Below are 16,913 nucleotides of genomic sequence, written 5' to 3'. Positions count from 1 at the left end.
CAAAAAAACCCCATGAAAACAAAAGCCTACCAGGATCTTTCCACTTAGCATGTAGGAGCGTGGCATCTGAGAACTGGAAGGGACCCCCAGGGCCCTGTGGCTAGCAGAGGCTGTTCAGAAGAAAGGTTCATTTATCACAGCCCCAAGCTGAAGGGAAAAATACCCCCCAAGCTCATTACCTAGCTTCAATAGCATGAGGACTGCAAACAGGAGAGAAAATGTATATAGCTTCTGAATGGACTCTACACCATCTTCTTAGAGTTCATAATGATTGATGTCAAAGGGGAGAAACTCCAGGAATCCAATTAGCTCCTTCCATCCATCCATCATTCATTCACTAATTCACTTACTGATTCATTCATTCAGTAAGCAGTTATTAGATATCTACTGCTTCCTCTTGTGAAGATAGACCCAATGAGACATGGGGGTATTTTTGAGAGGTTAGGTGTCAGGTCTCTTTGGACCCCAAATTATTTACCTCCCCACAACCTGCCATGGTACCCAGAATCCTACCGTGAGAAAGAAATTCATTCCACTTGAACATCTGAAGTCTTACAGTTACAGATCCGTAAGATTTAGAGTTAATATCATGGTTCATCTGAAAAAGAGCTGGGGGTCTTAGTTAACGGCAAGCTACTGACTATAAATTAGCGGTGTATTCTAACAGGTAGAAAAGTGAATTTGATCTTAGACTGTATTAAGAGAAGCAGAGTGTCAAGGGAAAGGGAGGTGATACCCTCCTGGTTTTCAGCCCTGAGCAGACTTACATCTGTATTATTGTATTCATTAGGCACCCTTATGTGTCAGTGCTATGTTATAAATGACACAGCCCCTACCTTTGGAAAACTTAGAGATGGAAAACACATAGATCCATAAGTAAATGTTCAACATATACTATGCATATATATGTACATATGTATATGTGTGTGTGTATGTGTATCTATATACTTATGTCAACAAAAGGAAAGACATTGATAATCTGGAGAATGGCCAGTGGAAAAGAACCCAGAGGAGGAAAGGAATCGGATCATGCTGTGTGAGAATTAACTGAGAGACTGGAGGCCCTTTGGGCCATCTCTAAGGGCCCGATGGGTTTATCTTGTGACAGAGATTAGACGTCCCCTTGGCCCAGGAGCTCTTTTCTTTTCTTTTCTTTTTTTTTTGGTGAGGCAATTGGGGTTAAGTGACTTGCCCAGGGTCACACAGCTAGTAAGTGTTAAGTGTCTGAAACCAGATTTGAACTCAGGTACTCCTGAATCCAGGGCCAGTGCTCTATCCACTGCGACACCTAGCTGCCCCCCAGGAGCTCTTTATAAGAATAAGCAGCCTTTGTCTAGTAGGCTAAGGTTTACCAAATGATAACGTATGTGATTTCATTTGAGCCTTATAATATGATGAAGAGGTAGATCATCATATGCCCATTTTATACCTGGGAAATTGAGACTGGGAGATTAAGTTTCTTAGGCAGGATTTGAATTCAGGTCTAGAGCACTACCTGTAGCCTCAGATGGGCAGAATTTGGGAGCAGTGGGTAGAAGGTGTAGAGGCAGATTTGGGCTTAGTGTAAGAGGAAATAATGCCTAATAATTCGAGCTATGTAAGAATGGAATGGGCAATCCCAAGAAAAAGTGGGTTCCTCCTCATGAGATCACTTCAAGCACTGATCAAGTACATTATCGAGGGGGTTCTTGTCCAGGTACGAGTTGAGGGATTGCTTGGCCTCACAGCCCTTCACTGTCCTTGTTGACCTCCTCTGGTCATGTGTCCAGTGATCATTGTCCTTCCTCAAATGAGGCTCTCAGAACCAACCCAGTGCTGTGTTTCCTCTTCCCCAAGACATATGGGAAGCTCAGGGCAAAGTCCCCAGCATGCACCCTGGTCTGCCCTTGTTGACCAGCCTCAGCTCTGTCACATAGGGCTCCCTCGTTGGTTTCACTGACTCCTCTGTTGACAGCCTCTGGTATTTTAATCACCTCTAGAGATGACCCTGGTTCTTAAAAACTCCATACCTGGGGCAGCTAGGTGGCGCAGTGGATAGAGCACCGGCCCTGGAGTCAGGAGGACTTGAGTTCAAATCCAGCCTCAGACACTTAACACTTACTAGCTGTGTGACCCTGGACAAGTCACTTAACCCCAATTGCCTCACTAAAAAAAAACAAAAAACAAAAACCAAAACCAAAAAACCAAAAAAACAAAAACTCCATACCTGGTGTCCAAGCTGGGGCAGGGGCTACCAAGCTACACCTGGTATCTGGCAGGGGGTCTGCTGTCTAAGAAAGTGCCTTGCTAAATTCCAAGAGGCTAAGAGACCAGGAGGTGACTGTCACAGCTGCACCTGGAGACTCCTTACTGAGGTGTGGGGGTTCTGGGATCTGTACAGTGGAGGGAGGTGTGTGTGCTAATGAAATCCCAGGATTCGGAAGTATGGAACTCAGGTTTTGTGTCTGAGGATTGAACTTCCAGGTCTCTGGAAGGAACTCTGCCCCTTAGAGAAAAAATAAAAAAACAGCCCGTCTAGATTCTTCCTGGGAGCCCTGATTGTTCCAGTGGGGCTGCCTGCAATGTATCTTGCAAACTGGGAGGGAGAGTTGCATTTGGCCTCATTTCTAAACCAGAGTTAGAAGGGATTTCAAAATGAATTTCCTTGTCATGGAGCCTTGGGGATCGGGGACCAGAAAGTATTTTCCAGGGTAGTTAAGTCTGGATGGGATCAGCAGGAGCCACACTTTCTTTCTTGTTTCCCACCTGAGTAAGATATATCAGCTTTCAGATTCAAAATTCTTCCCCTGCTCAAGGTACAACTCCTGTGAGGCTCTTTGGTAGTGGTTTGTCTCTCTCCTTGAAAAGGGCAGACCAGCTTGGCTTGTTCACACTTATCCAATATCAGGCTATTAAAAATGGGTGTGACAGGAGTGAATCCTTGAGATCAGTCAGACTAGCCATTGTGTTCTCCCCTGCCTTGAACTACCACCATCTCTCCCCCTCTTTCCTCCCTTCCTTTCTCCTCTCCTTTCCTCTTCTCTCTTTCTCTCTCTCTCGCTCCCTCCCCCTTTCTCCCTCCCTCCTCTTCTCCCTGCCTTTATCTCCCCCCTCTCTCCCCCTTCCTCTGTCCTCCTTCTCTTTCAGTATATGTCTCTCTATTTTTTCTCTCTCTTCTGCCTTCTCCTTCTCTTTCCTGTGTCTCTCTGTGTGTCTGTTGTTCTCTGTCTCTCTGTGTCTCCCTCCCTCCTCTTTCTCTTTCTCTGTGGATGTCTGTCTCTCTTTCTATCTCTCTTTCTCTCTCTCCCTCCCTCCTCCTTCTCTGTGTGTCTCTGTCTATATATATTTTTGTCTTTCCCTCTTGCCTTTCCTCCTCCTCTTTCTCTCTCTCTGTATCTCTCTCTCTCTTCTCTCTCTGTCTCTGTCTCTCTCTCTCTCTTGTTTCTCTCTCTCTATATATTTTTTTTCCTCTATCTATCTCACTCTCCCTTCTTCCCCTCTCTACCTCTCTCCTTTGCCTTAGTGGGCAATTTGACCCATCTGAAAACAGATTTCTGCTCAGATAAATTACCTTCCTGGAGCCCCAGGATAAGCAAACAGAGCGGCGAACGATGCTTAATGGAGACACTTGGAATGATGCTCTGTGGGGCTCTGTGAAGCCTGCAATGGTTTTTCTTTTCCAGAATCTTTGTGTGTGTGTGTGTGTGTGTGTGTGTGTGTGTGTGTGTGTGTGTGTGTGTGTGTGTGTGTGCGCGCGCGTGTGTCTTCAGAATGACTTTATTCTGTCCTAAAAATTCCAGTCCCCGGTAACCTCTGTTTGCAATCCCTCCCCAACTTTCGTAAAATAAGAGCCCCATTAGCCGCCTCCTCAGAACGCACGGGGCTTTCACTTTGTGCTCTGTATTCTGAGGTCCCTTCTCTCTTTGAAGGGACTTTCCAGCTCGCACGTTGTATGTTTCCCGGCCCTTTGCCGCCTTGACATTCATTCAGTGTTCTGTGGTTCCCTCCAGTTCTCACAAGCTCTCTTCTAAAGTCATTTAAAGCACTGACATCCTGGGTTCTTACGTCCCCCCCACACAGCTCCCGTTTTCTGGGTTCTGGGTTCTGGGTTCTTGGGAGATACAAGATGGCGAACAGGAAGGAGAACCGTGTACTTGGAGTCAGGAGAGACCTAGTTCTGAAACCTTGCCTCCGACACTTTCTGCCCATGTAACTGTGGGCAAATCATTTAACGCTCCCAAGCTTCAGTTTCTTCATCTATACAATGGGTATAATGATATTCATCATGCTCCTCTCTTAGGGCTGTTATGAAAATCAAATGAAATTAAGTCACGCATTTTGCAGCTCTTAAAGCACTCTTGTTAAAGTCCCCTCCCATTCTGATAGTCTGTGCTCCAAGGTCATTTCCATCTCTACGCTGCACTTGGCTTTCTCAGTCTTTCCTCAGGCCCAGCGCTCGATCACTTATGCCAACTGGAGGCAGCGTTTTTTCCCTCCCCTCCACTTATTGGCTCTGATCTGATTCTTTCTCCCTTGGTGAGGATATGGAAAGTAGGACACCTGCTTTGTCATAGAAAATTCCCCTCTCTAGAGCACAGGCCCTTTGAGAAGCTGCACTCCTCCCGGGGAGGACTAAGAAGAGCTAGGAAGGCAGCTTGGGAGCCGATTGGAGAGAGCTTTGAATGGCGGGCCAAGGAGTCGGGACTTCACCCCGAGGGCAATGGGAGCCAAGGGAAAGTTTTGAGCAGGGTGTTTGCAGAAGATGAATCTGTAGGATGAGGGCAGGAGGGTGGGTGGCCACGAGGCAGGTGAGGATGGTGAATAGAAATCGATTTTCTTTCCACATCTTACCTCATGCTCTTGGTGAGAGGAAAATCTCATCATTGTTACATCGATGTAGACATGTGCAGAGAAGCCACTCTTGCAGAAGCTTCCCCTAAAGCCAACCTAGAAGAATTGTTTTCAAAGCCAGAGAACTTATGATCCGGAATTCTCCATTGGGATGCTGGCCCACCAGGCTGGCCGGCCGACCCCTGAAGCACCACTACCAGAGAGTGCAGACCAAAGGTTCACTGGAACTAGGTACACAACCAACAAAAGTTTATGGGATTGTTTTGGGTGGAAATACTCTAGGGTGGGGAAGCCCTCCTCAGACCAATTACCCCACATGCCTTTCCATTTTCCCTTGGCTAAGCACAAAGTGGCTTCCACTAAATGGTTAGGGCAGATCAGCCCAGAATAATAGAAGAGTCTCTATATCCATTCTCTTTTCTCTGAGCTTGATTTCCCCATCACCAGCTGTCCTTGACATTGAATGTCCCCAGAGACATCTCAGACTCAACGTGGCCCCAACTGGCCTCATTATCTTCACACACACACACACACACACACACACACACACACACACACACACACACACACACCGTCCCCTCTTCTAGATTTCCCTATCTCTGCCGAAGGCACCCCCATCTTCCTAGTTTCCCAGGATTATGAGCTCAGTGTTATCTTCAAATCCTCGCCCTCCCTCATTCCACACATTTGCCAGCTCTGGTTGTTTTCTATCCCTGAAATCTGACCTTTCTCTGTGCTCACACATCCCTCCTCACCTCTCACCTGAACTATTGCACTGGCCTCCTAATGGGTGTCCCAGCATCCTATTTCCCGTTCCGGCCCCTCCTCCAGAAAGCTGCCACATTGTTGCCTCTCAAGTGAACATCTGCTTATGTCACTTCCTGTGGCTCCCTATTGCCTCAACTCCTCTGTTGGGCTTTCTGAGCCATTCACAACCTGGCCCCACCCTATCTTTGCAGACTCACTGGACGTCACTCCTTCCAAATCCAGCTAAAATGGCCTTCTCTCTGTTTTTCCCATAGGATGCTCCATTAACCATTGAGGCAGATAGATGATGCCAGCCCAGCACCAAGCTTACCTTCTTCTGGGATTGGGGAAAGGAGGGACCCACATGGACATAGAGAAGTGAATACAAAGTGATTTCAGTGGGGAAGGGCAGAGCCAGTACACTTAGTTAAACTGTGACCAGCCCTTGTGTAGAAAGTTCCCCCTGGGCTGAGGCTTGAAGTCAGGCAGAGCTCCTGGAAGGGGGGGGGGCGGGGGCGGAGAGTGAGAGCATCCCAGGCATGGATGAGAATTAGCCTGTGAAAATGAAGGAAAATGAACCAGGGGGTGTGGTTGTAGGCTGGGCTGGATGGGGCGGAGAGGACAGTAAAAGTCAGATGAAATCATCTGTCTGAATCCACCATCCCACCTTCCCATCGCTCCCTTCCCTACACATCTCTAGATTCCGAACTAGCATTTAATAGGGAGGCGAAACGTCTCTCTCCTTGAATGCTTCATGACTTGCCTCAGGGATCCGATATCTGCGGGGGGCCAAGGCCCAGACAGGGCTGCCTCCTTCTGGGTTGCCCAGGTTTCTGGGGAATCCCTCAAGCAGTTTCCATTAAAATGCGGTTGCAATATGGCCAGTCCCGCCAGTTCGTTTCCCCGGGCACCAGCCTGGCCTTAGCAATTCCACGCCTACTTCTCTCATGTTTGCAAGTTTTGATTGCACATTGACGGGTGCCTATAAAACCCAGATCACCATTGGGCTGTCAGCATTACATTTTAATTGAAGGCTTGTATAGTCGACAGGACGGGTCACAAGGGAGAAGCCAATTATTCTGTGTACGTGGGTGAAAGCTTTTCCATTATAGAAGCCTGATTGGGATTATATAGCCCTATATTGTTCCATATTATTGATTTTTTCTTCTTCCTCAGCTGATGGGCTCATTAATTGACAATTACCTTTTTCACTGTGCTGAAGAAATTGACACGAGCGACCGGAGGTGTTAAGGTTTAATTTAAACTGAGGTACCACTACACCTGTTTAAGCTCTAACAAGACCCATTAGAGGTTCCTGTTTTTGCTCTCCAAAGGGAAACAAAACTGTCACCAGGGGGAGTCCTCGGCTGCTTCAGCAAGAACCCTGGCAGGGCCCATAGAGGCGATGGACGCAGAGAATGAGAGAGCTGGAAAGAGACTTTGGATTTCCAGAATCCCAGACTTGGAAGGTGATGAGATCTGGCTAGTTTGGCCTCTTTCCCCGTAGAGGAGTGGGGTGAAACATAGGCCGAAACATCTAGAGTCCATCCGGTGAAGCCTCTGACCCCAGAAGGAATTCAGCCAATCTGGCTTCCATCTGATGGGTACGTCAGTGCCTTCTTGCCTAGGTATTGTTGTTGTTCAGTTGTGGCTGACTCTTCTCGGCAAAAATTGACATTTCCTTCTCTAGTGTGTTTTACAGATGAGGCAAATGGGGATTAGGCGACTTGCTGTGTCTCCATGCTAAATGTCTCCAGTTCTTTTCATTTGGCATGATCTTCTCCTTCTTAGTAGCTCTTCCCCGGAGGTTCTCCAGCTATTCAGTGTCCTGCCTAAAGCGTGACAATTATTCATAAAATTAGCCCAAGGATGGCCTGAACTTAGGGAGAGTCTCAGCTCCCTAGTCCTGGGCACGTGTGCCTTGCTTTCCATAGCCCTAGATCACATTAGCTTTCGTGGCTGCCATATTGCCTGGCTGATTCCCTTTGAACTTGCAGACAGCATAGATTGTAGAATGCCAGAGTTGGGAGGATTAATAGAATAACTGGAGGCCTGGCCCAGACAAAGAGGGGCACAGGCAGAATACATTGTGAGCAATTGCATCCCTCTCTTTGGGTGTCCTGGGAAGAGGACTCCTTGGTCCCGAGTACCTGATAAAACCTAAGGTTGGGCTGTGAGTCTTCTGTTAGACACAGGTCTGACTGTGTTTCTGACTCAAAGGGAGCTGGCCATGTAGGCCAGTTACCAAGTCTCTGACCCATCACCTTTTGGGAGAAAGCTGGATGTCCCACACAAGAGCAAAACAACCGGTGCCACAGGGCCCAGGGGGCCAGGCCTCTTGGGAAAACAGACCAGGGAAGCAACTAGAGAGGATACCTGGTGGGGGAAGACCAGGAAGAAGCTGCTCTCTGAAGCCACTCCAACATCTGCAATGACTAAAAGAATAATTTCCTTTCACTTCACAAGACAGATGCTTAAAAGAAAACACATGGGAAGCTAGGGACAACCTGATGAAAAAGTACCAGCTTGGGGCCTAGTCCCAGCTTTGTGACAAACCTGCTCTGTGACCTTGGACCTATGACCTTGGGCATCATGATTCATTAGAGTGTAAGTTCCCTGAGGGCAGGGACCATCTTTTGCCTCTTTTTGTATCTCCAGGACTTAGCACAGTGCCTGGCACATAGTAGGTGATTAATACATATCGATTGATGCTCTTCAGCTGTAAAAAGGGAGGGGGGGCTTGGAATAGAATGTCTCTAAGGTCCCTTGTCACTCTAACATTCTATGTGCTATGTCTGGGGCTCTCAAACACACCTCTAAGATGGGTTGTGGTCCCAGGACAGATCACTGTATCAGAAATGTAGCCAGGCCTGTCTCTGAATCCCATTATTACACTATGGCATTTAATTCTGGTGTTCTATTTAAGTGACTTAACCTCCAAGTGCCCCCAGGTAATTCTTTTAAGACTATAAAGTGCTGGTGGAGGGAGATTTCAGACTGGGAGTTCCCTGTACTAGAGAAATCTGGTCTGGCAAAGATACGAAAACAAAACAAGCCAAAATCAGCCAGAGTCTGTAGAAGGAAGGGGTGGGCCGTCAGGGGAGTGAAGGGTCCGGAGATCATGTCATATGAGGACCAATTGAAGGAACTGGTGGTGTGTAACACAGAGCAGAAGAGACTTGGGGGAGGCCCAACGGCTGTCTTTCCATATTTGAAGAGCTGTCTTGCAAAGGAGAGATTAGCCCATTCTGCTCAGCCCCAGAAGACAGAACCAAGATCAATAGGCAGAAGCCAGAGTCAGGTTTTGGCTCAGCGTGAGGAAATGCTTGCTAAGAATCTGAACTAACCCAGAGTGGAAAGGACTGCCTGACCCGGGAGGGAGTAAGCTCCCCATCTCTACCAGTCTGCCCATAGTCAGGATGACTGCCTTAGCGGATGATCCTCATTTAGATCTGGGTTGGAGGAGAGGGCCCCTAGTGTCCCTTTAGATTCTAGAGAAGATCAAAGTGGCTTTTAGATACCTGAGGTTGTGGCAGATACTTCTTTCTTTGGAATTTATCTCCACCTTGTTGCCCTTCTATGTTTTTAGGAGGCAATTGGAGTTAAGTGACTTGCCCAGGGTCACACAGCTACTCGGGTTCCTTTGGACTCCAGGGCTTGTGATCTAGCCACTGCGCCACCTAGCTGCCCCCATAAACTAAAACTTCTAAACCTTAATACCTATCCTTTCTCATACTCCTTAGAGAGGTAATGTGGTGGATTGGGAGACCCTCCACCACCAGGTGTGCCCTTCCTCCACCCCAGAACCCATTTATCACACAGCACATGGTGGGCACCACTGGGGGCACCCTTGCCCCACTTACCTTTCTCCTCTGTCTAGGCTGCTGAGTGCTTATAGGGCTTGGATGAAGTAGGTGTCAGCATTTCCATTCTTTCTGGTAAGATGAAGGACCACCAGCCCTTATCATCTGCTCCGCCACTGCATGCCTGTGTGCTGCTGCAGGGGGAAAGAGAGGAAGGCATTTATCAAGCACCTAGTATGTGCTAAGTGCCCGGCAAATATTATCTCACTTGATCCTCACAACAACCCTGGGGGGCAGCGCTGTTTCAACCTCTCACTCCCTTTGGGGGCAGCATTTTAGCCACGTTTTCATCTCTTGCTCACTGTGTTGCAGTGGAAAGAAGACCAGGAACCAGACCTGGGTCCCAGTCCTGAACCTGTCACTTACCTGTGTCACCCTGGGCAAATCCTTCCACCCAGGTGGTGCAGTGGATAGGGTGCTAGACCTTTCTAGCCCAACCTCAAACACTCACTAAGCAGCGTGACTTTGGGCAAGTCTCTTAACCTCTGTTTGCCTCAGTTTCTTCATCTGTAAAATGTGGGTGATAATGGCATCTTCCTCCCAGGATTTCTGTGAGAATCAAATGAAAGCATGTTTGGAAGACACCGTGCAGACTTTAAGGTGCTATACAAATGCTGGCTATCATGACTAAGAATGGGCAGCTAACAATGGTGCAGCGGATAGAGCGCCAAGCCTGAAGTCAAGAAGACGCGTCTTCCTGATTTCACATCTGGCCTCAGACACTTACCAGCTGTATGACCCTGGACAAGTCACTTCACTCTGTTTGCCTCAGTTCCCTTATCAGGAAAATGAACTGGAGAAGGAAATGGCAAACCCCTCTAGGATCTCCGTCAAGAAAACCCCAAATGGGGTCACAGAGAGTTGGACACGACTGAAAAATAACTCAACCACAACAGCAACAAATTATTAACAGTATATGATTTACCTTGTTGATCCTCAGTTTCCTCCTCTGTAAAGCAGGGATGCCTACCTCCTATCCATTAAGGTCTACAATGGTGTTCTTTCTTTCTTTCCTTCTTTCTTTCCTTCTTTCTTTCTTTCTTTCTTTCTTTCTTTCTTTCTTTCTTTCTTTCTTTCTTTCTTTCTTTCTTTCTTTCTTTCTTTCTTTCTTTCTTTCTTTCTTCCTTCCTTCCTTCCTTCCTTCCTTCCTTCCTTTCCATCTTTCTTTCTTCCTTCCTTCCTTCCTTTCTTTCTTTTTCTTTCTTTCTCTTCCTTCCTTCCTTCCTTCCTTCCTTCCTTCCTTCCTTCCTTCCTTCCTTCCTTCCTTCCTTCCTTCCTTCCTTCCTTCCTTCCTTCCTTCCTTCCTTCCTTCCTTCCTTCCTTCCTTTCTTTCTTTCTTTCTTTCTTTCTTTCTTTCTTTCTTTCTTTCTTTCTTTCTTTCTTTCTTTCTTTCTTTCTTTCTTTCTTTCTTTCTATTTTTCCAGCCTTTCCTTTATTTCTTTTTACCTGTAAATTGCCTCTGGAAGGAAGAGCAGAAACCCTGCAAATCACTCAGAACAATCCTTTATTTTCCAGGCCTTTTAGATATCAAGTAGGATTCTAGGATCTTGTGGCTCCTCCTGAGCATTTCCCCTGATCTCTATCTGCCTTGGCAGAATGGTTGACACACCTGTTTGCTATTTAACATGAAAAGAACCAAAGTGTTATAGACATCATACAACAGCTGCCTTTAAATACTTGACTCATGGTACCTCCTGTGAGTCTCAAAAACCAATGTTCAGGGGCAGCTAGGTGTCGCAGTGGATAGAGCACCGGCTCTGGATTCAGGAGGACCTGAGTTCAAATCCGACCTCAGATGCTTAACATTTACTAGCTGTGTGACCCTGGGCAAGTCACTTAACCCCAACTGCCTCACTAAAAACAAAAAAACAAACCAATGTTCAACTTATTAGGGCTTTTTACAATAATAATAATTTTCAATTTAATTTAATTTGAAATGATTTAACAATAATTTTGTAAAGATAGTTATAACAAATAATTTTCAATAGAAGTAACTTAGACGAGTTTCAAAGAGCCCTCCAAATACTTCTACTTCATCTCTTTTATGACCAAAGAACAGTGTGCATTTGTGGGACAGATCAGCTATAGTTTTTGGGTTTTTTGCATGGTCTGACAATACAACAAAGTTTTTCATCTGTTGGAAACTAGTTGAACATTAGGGGAAAGGTATCCTTGACTCCCACTTCATTAGTACTATGCTGCTGGTGTGATAATTCTTCTTTTCTTCTAACTTTATTTTATTTATTTATTTTTAAAAAATAAACATTTTTATTTACATTTTTGATTTCCAAATTTTATCCCTCTTTCCCTGTCCTCCCCTCCCTCCTTCCTGAGGCAGTAAGCAATCAGATATTGGTAAAACCTAGTGTGATAATTTTTGCCCACTCTCACCATGATCCTGTGTAAGGCACTGGGCATGCACTAGGTTACCAAGCCCCTGATTTCAGTGAGCTTCTATTTTATTTTTTATTTATCTATTTACTTATTTTAATAGTATTTTGCTTTTCTCCACTTACATGTAAAGATTTTTTTTTGGGGGGGGGGCAATGAGGGTTAAGTGACTTGCCCAGGGTCACACAGCTAGGAAGTGTCAAGTATCTGAGACTGGATTTGAACTCAGGTCCTCCTGAATCCAGGGCTGGTGCTTTATCCACTGAGCCACCCAGCTTCCTCTGTAAAGATAATTTCTAACATTAATTTAAAAAAAAATTTGAGTTCCAAATTTTCTCTCCCTCTTTCATTCTCCCCGCCCCCTCAGACAGTAAGCAATTTGAAATAGGTTATTCATGTTCAATCATGCAAAATATATGGCATATTAGTCATGTTGTGAAAGAAGACTCAAACCCAAAGGGAAAAAAACACACACAAAAATAAAGAAAGTGAGAATAGTTTGCTTCGATCTGCATTCAGATGCCATCAGTTCTTTCTCTGGAGGAGGAGAGCATTTTTCATCATGAGTCCTTTGTAATTGTCTGGGATCTACAATGGTGTTCAACTACGGATATCCCCTCCTGTTAATAAGAAAAGATTGTAAGGTTCAGGGTAACTTCTGATCTGAAAGGTTTGTTTTTCTTCAAGAGAGAAAAGCCTTGGCATCCTGCCCAATCTTCTCCCTTTGTTTCCCCTCATCTCATTCAAGCAATGATGTATGGAGACCGCAAGTGGGGGGACAGCACTTCCAGTCATCAGGATTTGAGCCACTAGAGTTATGATTAGAACCTGATTGCCCCAGAGCCCCTTCGCACCCATAAGCCCGTGCTGCAGGCACCGTGCTTACCCTGGAGACGATAGAAAGCTGTCTAGGACACTATCCTTTCTCTAACGACCTTTACAATCCAGTAGGAAAGACATGAGATCCTAGAATCTTGGGGGAGGGGGAAGGAACTCAGAAATCCTCTAGTCTATCTCTGTCCCGCCCTCAACACTGACCACAAGCAGTCATTCACATCCCACTTACTTCTCTCCAGTACCAGGCATCCCCCAACCTGAGAGAGGCCATCCCACCTTCTGAATAGTTCTAATGGCTAGGGAGTGTCTCCTTAGACTGAGGTCAAGTCTGTCTCAGAATCATCCGATTTGGCGCTGGGAGGCACTCGTAGGCATCATTTAGTCCAACCCTCTCGGTTTTGCAGATGAAGAAACCGAGCCCCAGAGACATGAAGAGATTTGCCCAAGGTTGCAGCACCAGGAACTGATGCTCCAACCGAATAGCACCCTGTGTTCCTCTTATTTAACAACAACGACAACAGTAATAATAAAAATAATAATAGGGGCAGCTAGGTGGTGCAGTGGATAGAGCATCGGCCTTGGATTCAGGAGGACCTGAGTTCAAATCCGGCCTCAGACACTTAACACTTACTAGCTGTGTGACCCTGGGCAAGTCACTTAACCCCAATTGCCTCACCAAAAAAAAAAAAAAAAGCAAGCAAGAAAGAAAATAAAAATAATGATAGTGATGATAATGATGGTGCCTAGCATTTAAATAAGTGCTTTAAAGTTTGCAAAACCCTTTCTATACATTCTCTCATTTGCACCTCTCAACAACCCTCTGAGGTATGTTATTATCCCCATTTTACATATGAGGAGCCTGAGGCTCAAAAAGATTAAATCAATTGTCCATGATTGCACAGCTCCTAAGTGTCAGAAGCAAGATTTCCACTTAGATCTTCCTGGCATGATGCCAGTGCACAGTGATACCTTACAGCAACAACTCATCAGATACTTCAGAACAATTATCATGTAAACCCAACCCCTCCCCAGTTTTCTGTTCTCCAGGTGAAATACCCCCAGATCCCACACGGGATAAGTTGATCCTTGTGACACTTTCTCCAATCTTTCCTTCCATTCTCTTAGTTGTTCTCCTCTGGATGCAGGCCAGATTGTCGGTGTTCTTCAAGTCCTTTGTAACCATAAAATTATATATATGTAACATACACATAATTGTGATTTATGATCATTTTGCCTTCAAACCCCTTTCCCCGTGACATTTTTCCCGGGCAAACTCCACGCAGATGTTACTTTTCCATACACCAGGTGCTGGAGGGGCTAAGCAGAGAATAATAATTAGGGGCTCAGCATCATAATGGGAAGAATGTCAAGACATACCAGTGAGGTCCCATTGTCTAGGGTGTCTTCCTGAACAACATGGGAGGCCAAGCGCCGAGGGAGCTGATCAGATCTGGGGTGACAGCCCCAATTGGGCTTTCTGCCCAGTTCGGGGAAGGGGATGGGGCAGGAACCAAGGAACCAGCTTCTTCAGGCAGGCGCAGGGTGAGAGGAGTTCAGCCACCAGCAGTAATAAGGGTGCAGCTTCCTCACTCACCCAAGTCCTAGGCCACTTAACTCACCCCACTAGAGGGTGGCACTGCCTGGCCAACATGATGGGTTCCATGCCTATAAGAATACCACCCCCTTCCCATTAATCCTTTCCGCATATGCCCTTTGAGAATAGAGGTTATTTCATTCTCTGTATTTGTATCCCTAGCCCCCAGCACAGTGCTTGGTACACAATAGGCAATTAATAAATGCTTTCTGTTCATCGATTGACTGCTACTTGCTAGCTTTCTGACATTGGGGCTCAGTTTCTTCCTCTGTAAAAGGAGGATAATAGTAATTTAGTGCCTGCAGCTTTACAAACCATTTTTTCTCACAACAACCTTGTGAGGTAGATGACAAGTATTATTGTCCCTATTTTACAAGTTGGGAAACTGAGTCTCAGGGAGGTTAACCGACTTGTTCCACTATCTAGGACAATTTCCCAAGTAGGCCCAGAGACCAAGGCTTTTGAATTTAATTTAACCTTTTCTGTGCTGAATCTCCTCATGTTGACACGAGCCAACAGCCCTGATATATTTCAAAAACCCAATATTTCCTGATTTCCAGTTGCTTGCAACGCTTGGGAGTAAGGAACCTCCAACCCCTTTGTTTTACCATTGAAGAATTAGAAACCCAGAGATGGGCAATGACTTGTTCAAGGTCAGTACATGCAATGCCCTCCATAGAGACAGGTTGTGGTTGATCTTTCCTTGGGTTCTCCCCCAATTTGGGACCACCCATCCTAATGGGTTCTATTCAAAGTGTTTGATACCAAAGTAGCCCAGTAACAGTCCACCCCGTGGCTTGAGAATGGCTCTGATCTGGGTAGAGTTGGGCAGAGCTCTGGTTACAGCTTCTTGGGCGATTCCTGGTCCTCGCCACACTGCCCTGATGTTTTGTAATGAGTGAGCATCCCTGAAATAGATGGATGACTGTGGAATCTCTCCAGCCATGTCCAAGACCTGGTTTGAACCTTTTGTTGTATGTTGTCTAACAGAACTTGTAGATACTAGCCGCGATCATTTTTTAAATATGAAATTATACTGAACATTAACGGTTATGTTTTTAGTTAGATGACAGGTTAATTGCCAGCCCTCATCTTTAATTTTGAGATTTAAGGCTCTTGCCCATTTAGGTCTAATTGGCAGAGTTCCGACATCCATCTCTGACCTCAGAATCCTTTGATATAGGCTAGACATTCTTTTATTGAAACCACTTTTTCTTTGGCCCTGCGTTTAATAGATTTGTATTTTCTCAGTCATCTCTCCTGCTCTGGAGATATTTCAAAATCATACCCCGAGAATGGAGAGGAATAAGTGCCTTCTCTCTAGAGAATGTTGTTTTTATTACAATCGGCAAAAGGGGATTAATTGCCACCAATCACCTTCATCTCTTCCCTCCTGTATTCCATTTCCATACCAGGTCTTAAATCCTTCCTTTAGTAACTATGCTGGTAATGCCGGACTATTCAACAAATGTAGAGAATCCTAGGATGTTGCAAGGGAAAGGTCCCTTAAGACAGGGAATGTAGAGGTCAGGGCTAGGGGGCCTTAGAACACAGACGGTCAAAACAGGGTAAAGCCTTAGAACAGAGAACGTGAAGAATATCAGATCTACAGGGAAACTTGGCTGTTGTTGTTTATTGGGTCCGACTCCCCATGACCTCATTTGGGGTTTTCTTGGCAAAGATCCTGGAGTGTTTTGCCTTTTTCTCCTCCAGCTCAACTTACAGATGCGGAAACCGAGGCAAACAGGGTTAAGTGACTTGCCCAGGGCCACACAGCTAGTAAGTGTCTGAGGCTGGATTTGAACTCAGGAAGGTGAGTCTTCATGACTCCAGATCCAGAGCTCTATGCACTATGGCACCCCCTGGCTGTCCCACAAAGAAACTAAGGGATCACCTAGTCTTAGGATCTGTCAGATGATCATAGGTCTACTCTTGAAAAGGATATCAGATGGCTTATCCCCTTATTTTGCAAATGAGAAAACTGAGGACCACAGAGTTTAAACAGCTTTAACCTTGGGGTCACTGACATAGTAGGTGTCAGAAGTGGGATTTGAACCCAGGTCTTCCTATTCCAGTCATCTTACAGATGGGGAAACTGAGGCCCAGAGAAGGCAACATCTAGCCAAAAGTGCCACAACAGGTTAATGGCAAAGCTGAGAGTTAGAGGCTCCCACTTTGTCTGCTAGAGCAAAGCTGTCTTTCTTATGATCCGCTTTAATTCAGCAAACACTCATTGATGAGAAGTGCAGTGAAGAGGAGCGTGTGGCCTTGGATCCCAAGTCAGAGTCTTGAGTTCAAGTCCCACATCTGACACACAGTGGCTTGGTGACTCTGAGCTCATTGCTCTTTGGCATAGCTAGAGGGCAATTCCTCCCAGAGAGGGGTCAAGGACCCACCCACCCCTAAAATGTGCCATGCTTTGTGCTCTATTCTGGGTACCTGAAGATAAAAACTAAACAAAGTCCCACCTGCAAGGAGCTACATTCTCTTAGAAGGTTAGAACCGGTACACGCAAAGGCTTCTGGGAGGAGCTGATGCCTGAGAGGAACCTCAATGGCATGTAAGGAGTGTAAAGCAGAGATGACCAGGGGGAGCATCTGCGCAGCAAAGACTGCAGGGGCTGGACATAGATCGATGCACCTACTTCAGAG

General features: G+C 45.9%; 1 protein-coding gene across 3 annotated transcripts in view; it reads left to right on the top strand.

Moving 5' to 3' along the window:
* Positions 1-16,913, top strand: part of LOC122732348 (transmembrane protein 263-like) — a 358,587-nt gene that overhangs the window by 77,341 nt on the left and 264,333 nt on the right. The gene's annotated exons all lie outside the window — the stretch shown is intronic.

Source organism: Dromiciops gliroides, chromosome 6 (genome assembly GCF_019393635.1).
Source record: "Dromiciops gliroides isolate mDroGli1 chromosome 6, mDroGli1.pri, whole genome shotgun sequence".
NCBI classification, from domain to species: Eukaryota; Metazoa; Chordata; class Mammalia; order Microbiotheria; family Microbiotheriidae; genus Dromiciops; species Dromiciops gliroides.
The sequence above is the reverse complement of the archived record's forward strand: the minus strand, read 5'-3'. Positions and strand labels throughout refer to the sequence as shown.